Source organism: Macrotis lagotis, chromosome 4, assembly GCF_037893015.1.
Source record: "Macrotis lagotis isolate mMagLag1 chromosome 4, bilby.v1.9.chrom.fasta, whole genome shotgun sequence".
NCBI classification, from domain to species: domain Eukaryota; kingdom Metazoa; phylum Chordata; class Mammalia; order Peramelemorphia; family Peramelidae; genus Macrotis; species Macrotis lagotis.
In genome coordinates this window covers 276,187,744-276,204,109 of record NC_133661.1, presented here as the reverse complement: position 1 = coordinate 276,204,109, position 16,366 = coordinate 276,187,744, and the positions used below count along the sequence as shown (strand labels likewise).

The window sequence follows — 16,366 nt, the reverse complement described above, 5'->3', positions numbered from 1 at the left end:
ACAAAGACAAAAGAAAATATAGCTTCAGCATAAAGAACTTATAACTTGGGGAGGCAGGATGGAGAATACAGCATGTAAATAGGTGAGCATATACATGATTATTTGAGGTGGAAGGGATAATTGAAGGGATCAGAAAAGGTTGCATTTAAAGGTGAGCTAGAAATTCCAATTATCTTCTCCATGAACTTTCCCACTATTATCTATAAATCTGAGGGAGACAGGAAGAAAATTCCTTCAGTGTAGAAATGAGAGCTAAGAGGAGAGAATGACAACAAAACATACAGATGAAAAAAATCAGAATGATCCTCATTGTTATGGGAGAAATTTCTCCTCTCTGTATTCATGTGGTAGGTTACTGTTGTGAAAATATATTTACAATATTGCAGAAATTGTGGAAGCAAAAACTTAGGTTTTATTATTATTTTCAAGCATTGATTTGTGCCTCAGAGAAATCCTGAACTTCTATTAGGATTCTCATAAGCCCTCTTATAGGCAAACTATGTTAGAGTTAGAAAAATATTTTACATATTGCAATCTTGTACATTCCTCTAAGACCATAAAAGTTAAAGAGAAGAGAGATTCATAATCTTATACTTCTGTCAGTGTCATAATAGTTGAATAAACTCAACATAAACTCATGCATGCCTTAAGAAGCAAACCTTATGAAACTATAGGTAAATTAAGTCAGTACAGATTAAACTACATTTAGAGGGCTCACAAAAAGACATTGAGAAAGAGGACTGTCATGTTGCCATAGAGTTAACAACAGTTGAGATTATTCCTTTGAGTAATCTAAAGAATACTTAAGTATTTAATTAAATTTTCAAATCCTGTGGAATGGGTTTCGACCAAGTAAGGTTAATTTTTTTCCTTTAAATTTATTTATTCATTTTCATCCACATGCACATGTATATTTTTATGTTACAAAATTTCCTTCCAGTCTCACTTTCCATCCCTTCCCCTCAATGGAGAATAGTCAGATTAGCATTGTACATACATATTTTGATAAAAATGTTTACAGATTAGTAATTTTTGCTGTGAGGAATTTGGATTAAGGGAAAGAGATACATACGAGATAATTTTTATAGTGTTCATCAGATTCTGTAGGGTTGTGTGTGTGTGTGTGTGTTTGTGTGTGTGTATGTATGTGTTCTGTTTTGATTTTCTTCCTCTGGATGGGGATAACCTAGGCTGTAGCCAGTCTAATACAGTTGTTTTAGCTCTCTGGTCTGCTGAGAGGAGCTGCTTCCATCAAGGTTGTTCATCTTACAATATTGTTGATATCTACATTGTTCTCTTGGCTCTATTCCCTTTACTCACCATCAGATCCTATAAGTCATTCCATGCTTTTCTAGAGTCCACCATTTATGATTTCTTATGGAATAATAGTATTCCATAGTGTTATGTACCATAAATATTTTAGCAATTCCCTAATGGGCGGGTATCCCCTCAGTATCCAGATCTTTGCCACTATAAAAAGAGCTGCTCTGAATATTTTGGAACATGTAGTACTTTTCCCTTTTTCTGTAACTTCTTCTGGATATAGACCTAGAATTGGAATTGCTTTGTCAAAGTGTATGAACAGTTTTATTGCTCTTTAGGCATAGTTCCATATTCTTCTCCAGAAAGGTTGGATCTATTCACAACTCTACCAGCAATGTGTCAATGTCCCAATCTCCTTCCACAGCTCCTCCAACATTGATCATCTTCCTTTTTTCTCATCTTGGCCAGCCTCTAATAGGTGTATAAATAAGGTTAATATTAACAGAAGTCTGATTTTTAGCTAACTAAAATTTGTAGGAATAATGATCCTTAATGCTGAATAATAAAAAAATAAAAAAGTTCCCCTTACATGATTCTCCTACCCCTAAATCACATATTACATTAAAAATAATTCTCATATTATATATATACACATATGTATATGCTGTTTAAACTTGTCAAACTGCTGTGCATATGTTAACTCATTTGAACCTCACAAATAATATAAAATTGACACTATACACATTATTATCTCTATTTTTAAGATGAAGAAACTGAGACTCAGCAAAAAAAATGACATGTCCATTATCACATGGCTAATTTAGTGTAAGAGGGCATGTAGGGTTCAAATCTGATCCTGGACAAGTCAGTTAACCATGTTTGCCTCAATTTTTTCATTTGTAAAATGAACTGGAGAAGGAAATGGCAAACTACTCCACTATCTTTTTATTTTTTTTTTCTTTCCTCTTCCACCAGGATGACTACAATTAAGTATGAATATATACATGCATATCAATATGTAGACATTTATACACACTCACATGCATACACATACATACACATAGAACATTTGTATATAGATAGATATATACATAAACACATACATATTCATTGCTATTTGGTTTGTGAGTATCTTTCATTTCTATAACATTCCTGAAAGCAACAAGCTCTCTTCACTCTACTTTTCTTCCCAGAAGGAACACTGTAGTGTGGAAACTATCCTTTGCTTTGTCACTCTATTTTCACCCTGAAATGTATTTTTGACTTGTTAGTGGAGGAAATATGGAGAGCTTGGAATTTTCTCACCTATTCTTCCATCTCACTCCAGTGTCTTTTCCAAGAAAACCCCAAATGGGTACCTGACAAGGAGTCAGATACAATTGAAAAACAATCGAGCAACAACTAAAGGTCTTCTTGACTTCAAATCGAGTACTCATAATTCCCCACATTACCTCTCCTTTATTCGAAGTCATACTACAGCAACAAAAGGGCAAGAATAGCAAGAGAACTGATGGAAAAAATGAAAAGAAAGGTGCACTAGCTCTACCAGATCTAAAACGATACTATAAAGTAGTAGTCATCAAAATTGCCTGATACTGGTAATAGAGTAATGGATCAGTAGATTAGAATACACTCAAAAGAAACTGCAGTAAATGACTACAGCAGTCTACTATTTGACAAACCCAAAGACATCAGCTTCTGGGATAAGAACTCACTATTTCACAAAAACTGTTGGGAAAATTAGAAAATAGTATGGCAAAAACTAGGCATAGAGCCACACCTCATACCCTATACCAAAATAGGTACAGGATTTAGACATAAAGAGTGATACCATAAATAAAGTAATAGATCAAAAATTATCTTTCTGATCTATGGAAAAGGGATAAATTTGTGACCAAACAAGAATTAGAACATAGTATAAACTGCAAAATGAAAGATTTTGACTATATTAAGTTAAAAAGGGGTTGCACTAATAAAGTCAAAGCTACCAAAATTAGAAGAAAAGTAGAAAGCTGAGAAACAATCTTCACAACTAGGAGTTCTGATAAAGGTCTCATTTATAAAATATATAGAGAGAATTGCATCAAATTTATGAAGGCACAAGTCATTCCCCAATTGATAAATGGTCAAAGAATATGAACAGAGTTTTCAAATGAAGAAATTAAAGCTATATATAATCATATGAAAAAATTTTCCAAATCCATATTGATTAGAGAAATGCAAATTAAAACAACATGAGGTGTCATCTCAGACTCATTAGATTAGCCCATATGAGAAAAAGGGAAGATGATCAATGTTGGAAGAGCTGTGGGAGGAGATTGGGACATTGATGCATTGCTGGTAGAGTTGTGAACAGATCCAACCTTTTTGGAGAGCAATTTAGAACTATAGCCAAAGAGCAATAAAACTGTTTATACCCTTTGACCCAGCAATTCCAATTCTAGGCCTATATCCAGAAGAAATTGTAAAAAATAGGAAAAGTCCTACATGTTCCAAAATATAGCAGCTCTTTATATAGTGGCAAAGAATTGGAAATTGAAGAGATACCCTTCAACTGGGGAATGGCTAAACAAGTTATGGCATATGAATACTATTGTTCTAGAACCATAAATGGACAGACTGTAGAGAAGCATGGAATTCATCTTAAGAGATTTGATGCTGAGCAAAGGGAGTAGAGCCAAGAGAACAATGTACACATCAACAACATTATAAGATGAACAACCTTGATGGAAGCAACTCCTCTCTACAGTCCAAAGAACTAGGAAAACTGTATTAGCCTGGTATATCCAGGAGAAGAAAAACAAAACAAAACAAAACAAAATGCACAGGAAAATAAACCACCCCACCAAATCTAATGAATACTTTATAAAAATTATCTCTTATGTATCTCTTTCCGTTAATCCTAATTCCTCATGCCAAAAATTGCTAATTTGTAAATATGTTAAACAATGTGTATATATATATATATATATATATATATATATATATATATATATATGTAAAATGCTAACCATTTTTATTGGTTACTGAGGGGAGGGAGGTGGGAAGGAAGGGTGGAGGATATTTTTGTAACTTGGAAATATGCATGTACAAATGGATGAAAATAAAAAAAAGAAATTTAAAAATAAAGAAAGATGGAAAGTTTCATAATCTGAATATAGACATTAAAAAGTAAAAATTAATAATAAATTGGTCAAATAAAAAAAGAAGTCATACTACAAGTAATTCCAAATTTATTTTTTTCAAATAAATTCCTCAAGGCTAAAACAATTTAAAAAAAAAAACTATTGACAAATGTACCAAACTAAATATTCACTTCCCTTTTATAGCTTTTATCAGCATTTATACTGAAAATATTAGCATTTGGAACTTTACACTGACAGAACAAGGAGGCAGGCCTTATGTGCTCTGACTGCCCTATTGATTTTATTACCCTTGGGATTTTTTTTTAAATTAAACTAAACAAAGTCTCACTTGCTTGTAATTTAATCCTGAATTTGCATTGCCAATAATTAGTGGAATGAAGTTCCAAGAGACCAATTGGCTTTTAAGTATTTGATTATAGTTGGTAAAATAGATTACAGGGGAAAATGGGGGCACAGAACATCCAACCTAAGGGTATGTAATTATATGAGTGAGCATGCAGATATGTATGTTCATATGTCTTCACAGAGACAGATTTGCAGACAGAGAAAATAAATCTCAAGATGAAAAAGAGACAAAGATAAGAATCACTACTTACATTAATCAGAAAGAAAAGAAAATAAGTTTATTCTTTCACTTATAAAGTGAAAGAATTATTGAAATGGAAGAACCAGCCTTCAAAAGGTCATATTGTCCAGTCTCTTGTCCCAGGTTCTCAAGAGAAATGCCCTCCTTTCATCCTCATATTCAATGAGAAGGAATTGAAAGCAAATTACCATCCTCAGAGAATGAAAATAAAAATAACACGGATATATATATATATATATATATATATATATATCATCTTAAGGTTTGCAAATATATATGTGTGTATGTGTAAATATATATATATATATATATATATATATATATATATGCACACACATATTTTTTTCTTTTTGTTCTGTCATTCACGCATATTTACCTCTTTGTGACTTCTGATAGGGTTCTCTTGGACAGGAAATTGTAGTGGTTTGTCTCCTCCTTCAGTGGATTATGGCAAATAGAGCTTAAGTAACTTGCCCAGGGTCACACTACCTAGTAACTGTCTTAAGACTGGATTTGAACCTCAGGTCTTCTTCACTTCAGACCCACTCCATTATGCTACCATCTGCTCCAAAGGATTATAAAGCTATCCCTGGGACATAAATGACTCTCTTAAGCTTTCAGATCACTGGAAGAATATAAAACGTCCTACCAGTGTGAAGTCACATGTCCACTCTGACTTCAAGTTAGGCCCCTCCAAGTTGGATTTCTGAAGAACACTCAAGTCATCCTAACCTGCCCTTCTGACTGGATATATTTCTATGTGGAGGTGAAAGGGACTGTGTCCAGAGAAATTGTGTCATTATTTCCTTATTGCATTTTATTGCTACATAATGGAAAAGCAAATCTTTTTTCATAGTTAATGGTTCAATGATTTAAGAGTCCCCCATCTTGCCCAATGCTGACATTAACACTATGCTTATATTACTATTATATAAATATTATATGAAGTTTCAATATGTGCAGTGACTCCTGGAAGATGCCTCATATTCTGTCCTCCTGACAGCTAAATCATGGGCTTGTATCCAACAAACTATAATGATCCTTTCTTCCATTAGCACTCAGTATTCTATATCCATCCAGCACTAGATTTTAGTCCCTCAGGATAGTCATAACCTATTTGCAACCCATCTACCTAAAACAACAAGGGCAAAATTGTCTCACTTCCCCCACATCTTAACCCCTCTTCCCAGTTTCAATTCATGCATGACTTTGGCAGGTGCCAAAAGTCATGACTTGCCTTGGAGACTGGAGAAATAGTGACTATTGAGGAAACTTCTCCTCTCCTTACTTTTTGGTGAGTTGGAGTAAAATCCACAAGATGAATAGACAGGGGTGGGTTGAAATCTGCTTCACAAGGTAATTGATTTTTCTTTATCCCCAAACCTACTTTGGTTTTGAACTTCCTTATTACCATCAAGGACATCACTATCCTCTCTGTCATTCAAGGTTACAATGTGGGCATTAGCCTTAATTTCTCATTCTCTCTCACCTCACAATTGTTGTGTTTCAATGGACTGTCAAATCTTGTCATTTCTACTTGGCAACATCTCTCACATCTGTTCCTTCTATCCACTCTATCACTGTTCTAGTTTAGGTTCTTATCATTTGGATTATTTTTTCCTTTTGAAATCTTTGCCTCAAGTCTTTCCCCTCTCCAATCTTTCTTCCAAACAGCTGCAAAAATGATTTTCTTTAAGTATGGGTTTGATCAAGTTATTCCCCTACTCAATAACTCTTATGTGACTTTCTATTGATTCTATGATCAAAGTAATTTCATCTTTGTATCAACCTTTGGTGTGTCTTGTAACATAAAGAATCCTTAGTATAGTGGGACATAATTAATTTCATAAACATTTTCAAAATGTTTTTACTACCAAAGATAAGAAATCAAAAACTTTTAGAACTTGCAGATGTAATTCAACTCCTTCATTGAAGATGGAAAAAACTCAGAGGCATTAAGTGGACAAGAGTTCTGGATTTACAATCAGAAGACAGATTTGAGTCCTGTCTTTGTCACTTATTATCTATATGACCTTAGTAATATAGTCACTTAATATTGCTTGACATCAGTTTCCTCATCTGAAAAACCAGGGAGTTGAACCAGATAACATCTAATGTCCCTTCTGATCATTTCTTGCGCTACTTATGTCATTCCACTTCCCTGTTACATCATTTATGGACACAGAGGTGGACTCATAACTAAGAATTTCTCTTCCCAGGTCAAATGTAGTGGGGGGATGGGTAGAAGTAAGGGAACTCCACAGATATGATACAGATATTCCCTTAGAGTGAGTGACTTGTCCTCCAGGTGATCTGGTCCAACCCCTCTCTAGATTTCAAGGAAGGGTGCTCTGGTGATGAAACAAGTTGGTAGACGATTACAAGGTAAGATATAAGGATAATTGTTGCTGTGAAAAGGAAGTACATTCCTCCAAATGTGAACATTCTGGGACAAAACTCTAGTTACATCTTACTAAATATCATTTGTTACAAAAATAGTCTCCTTTCAGTAAGGCATAGATACATAAAGTGACCAAAGCTGTAAACTCCTATAGTAAACTCCTATAGATAATCTCCTATAGTAACTCTGCAGACCACAACTCCAGATTGTAACTCTATACATTACCATAGTAAAAATGATTTCAATTGATGGAAGATTCAAATATGCATAATCAATCATTTTTCCCCTTCACTGGTGATGACCAAACATTTTTGATTATGCACCCCTTTCAGTAAAAACTTTTTGAGTACCTGTCCCCAGGGTTTATATATTTACTTATTTATAAATTATATACATTTCTCTAATTCTAATCACTATATACACTATACAACTTATACTATCATAGACATTTAAAGGAATGCTTATATTCCCACATTCCAATTTTTTGATCAAATAACCCTTGGATTCATATAATGATCTTCTAGGGAGTGGATTATTACTATTTGGAGATTACTGGACTGCATGAACTCAAATTGTTTTTTCTAATTTTGAAAACTCTGGCATTTTATGATTTTATGCTTGTTTTTTCCTTTATTTTTCCCCTAGAGTCAGCTATATCTCCACTGTGACCTCAAGCAAATATCAGCCCCAGATTTTCTCCTTTTCAAAAGCAAAGTCTTAATTATTAATGAAACCAAAAAGAAAAATTTGAGATCATACATGTCTATGTCCAGTGAGCAACATATCCTCAGGAAAAAAAAATCCCCACAAAAAACTTAAGCTTTCATCTCAATTATGCTGAACCAGCTACTAACCTCAGACTTACATGAGGATTGATGATATATTTCTAAGAGGAAATCCTCTGTGATTCCAGCAAACTTTGATCTTTTTTCTCCTAGCATTAAATCAACGCTCATCCACAAGTGCAACACAACTTTTTCCCCCCTTGGTCGTTCCTGCTTTCATTTTCTATGCTTTGGTTTATTAAGGAAACAGATCATTTGTTTTGATTCCAGGTCTCTTCACCAAAACAATCACTTTGTCCTCTCCCTAGGCCCTAAATATTTTCAGAATATCTCTCCATAACCTGTAAGGATTAAACTATGCCACTGACCTCTTTTGGAAGAAACCCTTGCTAGATACTATTGGACCTGGTCAAATGTTTTCTTTGAAATAAAACTGGGGACAAATAGGTGAAGCAGTGGATAGAGCACTGATCCTGGAATCAGGAGGACCTGAGTTCAAATATGCACTCAGACTCTTAATAATTGAGTAGCTGTGTGATTTTGGGCAAATCAGTTCAGCCCATTGCCTTTAATATTTTTTTTAAATTAAGGAGTCTATTTATTTTAAGGTTTACAATTTTTCCCCTAATCTTACTTCCCTCCCCCACCCCACCCCCACAGAAGGCAATTTGCCAGTCTTTACATTGTTTCATGTAGTACACTGATCCAAATTGAGTGTGATGAGAAAGAAATCATATGCTTAAGGAATAAACATAAAGTATAAGAGATAAGATATAAGATATAAGATCTTATGATCAGACAATGAGATATCAGTTTTTTTCCCTAAATTTAAGGTAATAGTCCTTGGTTTTTGTTAAAACTCCACAGTTGTTTCTCTGGATACAGATGGTATTCTCCATTGCAGAGAGAGCCCCAAATTATCTCTGATTGTTGCACTGATGGAATGAGTGAGTCCATCAAAGTTGATCATTGCCTGCAGGCTGCTGTTAGGGTGTACAATGTTTTTCTGGTTCTGTTCATCTCACTCAGCATTAGTTCATGCAAATCCCTCCAGGCTTCCCTGAATTCTCCTGGTTTCTAATAGAATAATAGTGTTCCTACAGCATCCATTCCCACTAAAAACACTAGAGAGTGTAGGAATAAATGGACTGTTCCTTAGAATAATTAGCAGTATCTATCTGAAACCAACAACAAGCATTATATTAAATGGGGAGAGGCTAGAGGTATTCCCAATAAGATCAGGGGTGAAACAAGGGTGTCCATTATCACAACTACTATTCAATATTGTATTAGAAATGTTAGCTTCAGCAATTAGAGAAGAAAAAGAAATTGAAGGAATTAGAATTGGGAAGGAAGAGATAAAACTCTCACTCTTTGAAGATGACATGATAGTCAACCTAGAGAATCCCAAGAAATCATCCAAAAACCTACTATAAACAATTAGCAATTTTAGCAAAGTTGCAGGTTATAAAATAAACCCTCATAAATTCTCAACTTCTCTATGTATGTCTAGCAAGATACAGCAGGAAGAGTTAGAAAGAGAAATCACATTCAAAGTAATCTCAGACAAGACAAAATACCTGTGAGTCTATTTGCCAAGACAGACTCAGTAAATTTTTGAAAACAACTATAAAACCCTTCTCACACAAATTAAATCACTTTTAAATAACTGGTCAAATATCAACTGCTCATGGAGAGGTAGAGCTAATGTAATAAAAATGACAATTCTCCCAAAACTAAATTACCTGTTTAGTGCCCTACCAATCAAAATTCCAAAACATTACTTTAATGAGTTAGAAAAAAATTGTAACTAAATTCATTTGGAGAAATAAAAAGTCAAGAATTTCCAGGAACTTAATGAAAAAAAAGTTCAATAGAAGGTGGCTTAGCCCTACCTGATCTAAAATTATATTATAAAGCATCAGTCATCAAAACTGTTTGGTATTGGCTAAGAAATAGAGTGGTGGACCAATGGAATAGACTAGGTGCAAAAGCAGGAGACGATTATAGTAAACTGCTGCTTGATAAACCAAAAGAGTCCAGCTATTGGGATAAAAACTGCCTCTTTGATAAAAACTGCTAGGATAATGGGAAGTAAGTATGGAAGAAACTTAGATTAGACCAACACCTAACACCCTTTACCAAGATAAGATCCAAATGATTACAGGATTTAGACATAAAAAAACAATACTATAAGCAAATTGGAAGATCAAGGACTAGTTTATCTGTCAGATCTATGGAAAGGGGAGCAGTTTATGACTCAGTAAGAGTTGGAGAACATAACCAAAAACCAACTAGATGATTTTGATTGCATTAAATTAAAAAAGCTTTTGCACAGATAAAACCACTGTAACCAAGATCAAAAGAAATGTAGCAAATTGGGAAACAATCTTTATAACTAATGATTCTGACAAAGGACTCATTTCTACAATATACAGAGAACTGAGTCATATTTTTAAAACAAAAAGCCATTCCCCAATTGACAAATGGTCAAAGGATATGCAAAGGCAATTTACAGATGAGGGGATCAAAGCAATCCATAGCCATATGAAAAATTGCTCTAAATCATTAATTATTAGAGAAATGCAAATTAAATATTCTCTGAGGTACCACCTCACACCTCTCAGATTGGCCAATATGACCAGAAAGGATAATGATCATTATTGGAAGGGTTGTGGGAAATCTGGAACACTATTACACTGTTGGTGGAGCTGTGAACTCATCCAACCTTTCTGGAGAGCTATTTGGAACTATGCCCAAAGGGCAACCAAAATGTGCATACCCTTTGACCCAGCAATAGCACTACTGGATCTATACCCTGAAGAAATGATGAAAAGGGGTAAAAACATCACTTGTACAAAAATATTTATAGCAGCCCTATTTGTGGTGGCAAAGAATTGGAAATCAAGTAAATGTTCTTCCACTGGGGAATGGCTTAGCAAACTGGTATATGTATGTCATGGAACAATATTGTTCTATTAGAAAACAGGAGGGATGGGATTTCATGGAAGCCTGGAGGGATCTGCAGGAATTTATGCTGCGTGAAATGAGCAGAACCATAAAAACACTGTATACCCTAACAGTAATATGGGGGTCATGTTCAACCCCAAAGGACTCTCTCATTCCATCAGTGCAACAATTGGGAACAATTTTGGGCTCTCTGCAGAGTGTCATCTGTATCTAGATAAGGAACCATGGAGTTTGAACAAAGTTCAAGGACTATTCCCCTTTAATTTTGAAAAAAACAGATATCTTATTGTCTGATCTTGTTACCTCTTAAACTTCTTGTCTCTTCCTTAAGGATATGATTTCTCTCATCACACTCAATTTGGATTAATGTACAACATGGAAACAAAGTAAAGACTTACAGATTGCTTTCTGTCTGGGGGGTGGGGGAAGGGAAGTAAGATTGGGGGGAAATTGTAAAATTCAAATAATATCTTTAATAAATAAATTTAAAAAATATAAAAACAAAACAAACAAAAAAAGAATAATAGCGTTCCATGACATACATATACCACTGTTTGCTAAGCCATTCCCCAATTGAAGGAAATTTACTTGATTTCCAATTCTTTGCCACCACAACCAGGGCTGCTATGAATATTTTTGTACAAGTGATATTTTTACCCTTTTTCATCCTCTCTTCAGTAGTAGTATTGCTGGATCAAAGGGTATGCGCATTTTGGTTGCCCCCTGGGCATAGTTCCAGACTGCTCTCCAGAAAGTTTGGATGAGTTCACAGCTCCAGCAACAATGTAATAGTGTCTCAGATTTCCCACAACCCTTCCAATAATGATTATTATCCTTTCTGGTCATATTGGCTAGGCTGAGAGGTGTGAGGTGGTACCTCAGAGATGCTTTAATTTGCATTTCTCATATGACTATGGATTGCTTTGATCTCCTTATCTGTAAATTGCCTTTGCATATCCTTTGACCATTTGTCAGTTGGGGAATGGCTTTTTTTAAAAAAAATATGACTCAGTTCTCTGTATATTGTAGAAATGAGTCCTTTGTCAGAAACATCAGTTGTAAAGATAGTGTCTCAGTTTACTACATTTCTTTTGATCTTGGTTACAGTGGTTTTATCTGTGCAAAAGCTTTTTAATTTAATGTAATTGAAATCATCTAGCTTGTTTTTAGTTATGTTCTCCATCTCTTCTTAGTCATAAACTGCTTCCCTTTCCATAGATCTGACAGGCAAACTAGTCCTTGATCTTCTAATTTGCTTATAGTATTTTTTTAATGTCTAAATCCTGTATCCATTTGGAGCTTATCTTTGATATAGGGTGTGAGGTATTGCTCTGATCTCTGTTTCTTCCATACTAACTTCCAATTTTCCCAGCAGTTTTTATCAAAGAGGGAGTTTTTATCCCAATGACTGGACTCTTTGGGTTTATCAAACAGCAGATTACTATAATCATTTCCTGCTATTGAACCTAGTCTATTCCACTGGTCCACCACTCTATTACTTAGACAATACAAGATAATTTTGATGACTGATGCTTTATAATATAATTTTAGATCAGGTAGGGCTAAACTACCTTCTTTTACACTTTTTTTCATTGAATCCCTGGAAATTCTTGACTTTTTTTTCTCCATATGAATTTACTTACAACTCTTTCTAATGCATTAAAGTAATTTTTTGGAATTTTGATTGGCAGGGCACTAAACAGGTAGTTTAGTTTTGGTAGAATTGTCATTTTCATTATATTAATTCTACCTATCCCTGAGCAGTGGATATTTGCCCAGTTATTTAAATATGATTTAATTTGTGTGAGAAGTGTTTAGTAATTGTTTTCAAAAATTTTCTGAGTCTGCCTTGGCAAATAGACTCCCAAGTATTTTATCTTGTCTGAGATTACTTTGATAGGGATTTCTCTTTCTAGCTCTTCCTGCTGTATCTTGCTAGCCATATATAGAGAAGTTGAGGGTTTATGAGGGCTTATTTTATATCCTGCAACTCTGCTAAAATTGCTAATTGTTTCCAGGAGTTTTTTGGCTGATTTCTTGAGATTCTCTAGGTATACCATCATGTCATCTTCAAAGAGTGAGATTTTTCTTTCTTCCTTCCTAATTCTAATTCCTTCAATTTGTTTTTCTTCTCTAATTTATGAAGCTAACATTTCTAATATGATATTGAATAGTAGTGGTGATGATGGGCATCCTTGTTTCACTCCTGATCTTATTGGGAATGCCTCTAACTTTTACCCATTGAATATAATGCTTGTTGATGGTTTCAGATAGACACTGTTTATTATTCTAATAAACAGTCCATTTTTTCCTGCACTCTCCGTGTTTTTAGTAGGAATGGGTGCTGTATTTTGTCAAAAGCTTTTTCAGAATCTATTGATCTGATCATATAATTTCTGATAGGTCTAACAGTATAAAGAAATGAAATTAAAAAAGAGAAAAATAAAAGAAATGAACATGCCTATGTAGAGCTGAAAGTGTTGTTTGTTTGTTTTATCTGGAGTTCACCATCATCTTTATAATCATGTGATATAGTATTGAAGTTGAGAAGTTTATTCTTGTTTTGTTTCACTTCTATTCTAGAAAACCTCTCTTTACCTGAAAGAATAGATTAATTATCTCTATATGCTTTGTATTAGAAACAAAATGGTGCCTCTAGCCATTGAGCAAAAGACTATCTGCTAGAAACGTACAATGTCCGTGTCATTGGCAAATATCCTTGTCTATGGATTCAAAAAATCCATTTTGTACTTCTAGTGGACAAATTTCCAAGAATATGTCACTTAGTGGATAATTTTAAATCCTGGGAACTTAATCAGAAAGATCTGAAAGGTCAACGTTTCAATATTACTTTATATCTAAATAACTTTTAATGTATGGGAGGGAGGTAGAGGACAGGTAGAAGAATCATCCTTTCAAAGTCTTCTTTGCTATGCAGATAAGTGTTTAAATTACTTAAAATATTTATAGTATTTCTATTATATTATATAGCATTTATATAATGTTATAATTGATATATATATGGTTATAGTATATAGTATTTATGTTTATATTATGATATATAATATGAAATGGTATATCATACTTATATAGTATGTACATTCCTTATATAATCTGATAATTTTATTGTCTTTTTAGTAAATGTTGTCACTCTTCTATGCTGTCCTCAGAGTCATAATTTAGCATATTTTCACTTGGGTTAAATTTGGTGGGATAGGTAGGGAGTAATAGTGAAGTCAACATCATTTACTTGTACTTACTATCAACTAAGCATAATCTGATCCTTGGTATAGTCGTCATACCATGAAAGGTATCAATTCATCCTCCAGGGAGTCTGACCCTTCCCTTGACAGAAATTGGGAAGGAAAATGAGTCTCAAGAGTGGAGTCATCCAAGGGGTAGTTGTGCTCTATAAGATTGCAGGTAAGCAGAGAACTGCAGAACAATTGTGCAGTAGGGAGAGAGTGGGGATCCTTAGATGTTGATGCCTTGTGCAAAATCCCTGTTTTTTTATACAACTTATGGTTCTGGCTCTCCTTAGTATAGAGAATTTGGAGGCCCACTAAAAATGGCAGTCCATTCATTCTGAGAAAGTTGCCAACATATTCTATCTGAAAAAAAAATATCCTGTATACTGACCTGGTATTCAAGCCCAGATTCAGTTGATATACTCCAAGTGAGACCAAGCTTAAGCAATAGCTAAGATTTAAAATTAATTTTGGGCTAAAAGACCTCCTGAAGATGACCCAAGTGAAGGAGATGGATTTCAGATACAAAACCAATTGCTTTTAATGTCAAACATTGTCAGTATAATGGGTATTGACAAGATACCCACAGGAAATGTTTTTTCCAAACTCTGAAAATTTTTTATATCAACATTAAGTGCATTCAACAATCCCAGTATTCCCTTACATCTGGACCTTGCCTCCCACACAAAAGGAAAATAACCAACTCACAGTAATTTGAAAGTACAGTCCATCAGCTATGTGTCATCAGGATGAGGTAATCCAGGAATAGGACACCAATGCAGCAACTTAAAGGAAAAGTCAGTTCTCTGTAACAAAAATGCCTCAGAACAAGTACTGCTGTCAAGTCAATTGAGAAATGCAGCGCAATCCAATTCAATTAGTTTCTGATTGAGGTTGCAGATATAGTTAAGAATGGAAGGGGCAGCAGGATTACAAATCAGAACTGTGGGTTTTCCATTTTTAAAAAATGAATTAATCTTTATTTGGTTTTCTTGCTTGGGAACAGGTGCACCTATGAATAACACATTCATCAGCCAGGTGACACATTGGATATTAAGACCCTATAGTCTGAAAGCAAATGAGACCCAGAATATAAAGATTGTACAGTAGATTTTAAGTTGTGTTATGTAGGTAAAGAAATTCTGAGAGAATATGAAAACCACAATATGAATAACAGCTGTATCAAAGTCCCTTGCCATAAACATAAACACATCTCAACCTAGAGAATGATAATTGAAAGTCACTTGGCTCCATTTGGAAAGAGGCAGGATAAATCAAGAAACAAAATAATATAAAAAAGATTAAAATGTTACAGTTTTAATGAACATAGGTTTAAAGACAGAGATTTGAAGGCATTTAAATTTTTCTTTGCAGGGTTGGAAAATATGACTTGAAAGTACCAAGGGGGGTTGCCATAGGAAGTATATTCTAGCTGAAGAGGAATGAAAATCTAGTGGTTGGAGAAGAACACCTGGGGAACAAGGACTTCTGGGTTTTATCCCTGGCTTACTGCCAAATTAATAACCACCAAATATGGCTTTGTGCATTCCTACTGTGGCAGAGGGAATACGTTTTCTATTTGTTAAAACAGTTGGAAATACTCATCAGCTGCTTCCTCATCATGATACAATGGTAAGGATTAGGAAGATTAAATGTCTATAAAGCCCTTGGAAAAGAAAGTTTATATCAGGTGGTTAGTCAGGTCCTGGGCATTTTGGTGGAAACAGGCAAAGAAACTACAAAGGTACCCTCCCACCATAGTTAGGGTGAGGAAGAGGGCTTTTTACCATTTACTTTTCGCTGATAAAGTCCTCTGGCATCTCTGAAAAAGGAATACAAGAGAATTGGCAATATTTTTGAAAGAAATAATGAATGAAAATACTTTTTAATGTCTAATATGGGCCAAACACTATGCACTAATCTCTGCCTATAGGAATTTACATCTGAAAGTGTAACTCACATAGGAA

General features: G+C 34.4%; 1 long non-coding RNA gene across 1 annotated transcript in view; it reads left to right on the top strand.

Annotated features, from left to right (window-relative positions):
- The window catches only part of LOC141520423 (uncharacterized), an 81,954-nt gene extending 65,972 nt beyond the window's left edge, over window positions 1–15,982 (top strand). Inside the window, exon 3 of the long non-coding RNA XR_012477617.1 lies at window positions 15,774–15,982. This is a non-coding gene — a long non-coding RNA (uncharacterized LOC141520423). The remainder of the gene's footprint in view (window positions 1–15,773) is intronic.
- Window positions 15,983–16,366: the final 384 nt, after the last annotated feature.